This window comes from Arachis ipaensis, chromosome B07, assembly GCF_000816755.2.
Source record: "Arachis ipaensis cultivar K30076 chromosome B07, Araip1.1, whole genome shotgun sequence".
Taxonomy (NCBI): domain Eukaryota; kingdom Viridiplantae; phylum Streptophyta; class Magnoliopsida; order Fabales; family Fabaceae; genus Arachis; species Arachis ipaensis.
Genome location: NC_029791.2, coordinates 114,543,595 through 114,545,397, shown reverse-complemented (window position 1 = coordinate 114,545,397; position 1,803 = coordinate 114,543,595).

Genomic DNA, 1,803 nt, shown 5'->3' with positions numbered 1-1,803 from the left:
TAAATTTTTTAAAGATTTTATTGTTTTTAATTTTAATTTGAATTTAATTTTTAATTTTTTATTTTATTAATATGTATGAAATTTGAAATAGTTGAGTTTTATATTTGTTTTGAAAAAATTTAATATTTCTACAGGTAGAATAGGATATGGTAGAATTTAGAACTTTAAGGTACAGGTAATTAGGGTTGAAAGATTTTCAATCCGCAAATAAAATAGGATAAAATTTTAATACACAACTCGCGAATAGAATTAAAATAGAATCCAAATTCTACCCCTACTTTATCCATTGCAAACTCTATCAATAAAAAAAAATTAAAAACATATTTTAGTAGAAGTATTTAATTTGTTTATTATGTAATAAACTAATAATGGGATGAATAATTTTGCCTTGTGAACCATCTTCGTAGTCAAATTCAACTTATTAACCGACGTAAATTGTTTTAGTGGAAGGGCTAACCTATTAAAAAATAATAATAAATAAGGAAAACAAATGAGTATAAGAAAACAAGAATTCTCGTTAGCAATATATTTGTGAGTAAAATTTTTTTTTATTCCTAACTATTTATGAAATTGACCTATCACTCTCTCATCATTAGAAATTAACAATGCAGTCTTTATTTATTTTTTTTGTATGACCAAAAAGACCTTTTTACTGGTACTTTCGGTTACTTTTTACCCAAAAATCGATAAGAGGGTCCTTCCAGTCACACGGAGAGAATGGATAAGAACTGTGTTGTTATTTTCTAATGGTGAGGGGGCGCCAGGTCCTTTTCTAGATGGTTAGGGATCGGGAAAAAATTTTACTTAAAATTGAATACAAAGAGAATCAGTTGACTTTTTATTCAATTTCTCGATGCAACAAAAAAGAAATACCTCAATCTAATTTGTTCACTGTTTTGAAAATTAAATCGAAAAAACTCAATCAACTTAAGTTAAATAAAATAAATTCTAAATCCTCTGACATAAAATTCAAATTAGTAACTAAATAAATAAAATTAAAATACATAAAATTAAATTAAAATTAATTCGTCATATCACGAACATTTGGATGAAGTAAATATCACTTCTAAAAATCTAAAAAGAATATTTAGTCTCTACGTGTAACCCTACTATTAAAATTATGGTTGATGAATTTAACTCCACTAATAAAAAAAACAGTTTAATTTATTATTTATGGATATGTAATTGAATTTTAAGTAAAATCCCTCCTTGGTCCCTAACCATTTAGAAAAGGATCTGGCGTCTCCTCACCATTAAAAAATAATAACACGGTCCTTATCCATTCTCTCCATGTGACCGAAAGGACCTCTTAGTAAAAAATAACTGGAAGTACCGGTAAGAGGGTCTTTTTGGTCACACCGAAAGAATGGATAAGGACTGCGTTGTTAATTTCTAATGGTGAAGAGACGCTAGGTCAATTTCATAAATGGTTAGGGACTTAAGAAGAATTTTACTCTATATTTGTTGAAAACCTATTTTAGAGTAAACTCTAAACTTGGCGTTTGAAAGATTACCAAAATACTAAGTTGGTCTTAAAAATAGAAAGTTATAGACAGGTGATATGTTTTGGAACTATATTAGAGTACTGTTTATTTATTTATTTTTTTATTTAATTATTTTGTTTTTAAATGTAGTTTTATTAAATTTATAATTAAATTTTATATTTTTTTAATTAAATTTTTATATTATTTTTAATTTTATAATTAAATTTTTTTTAATATAAAAAATGTTATAATTAATTAAATATTTTTTTATAAATTAAAGATATTTATAATTAAAAAATTAATTAAATATTTAACTGTA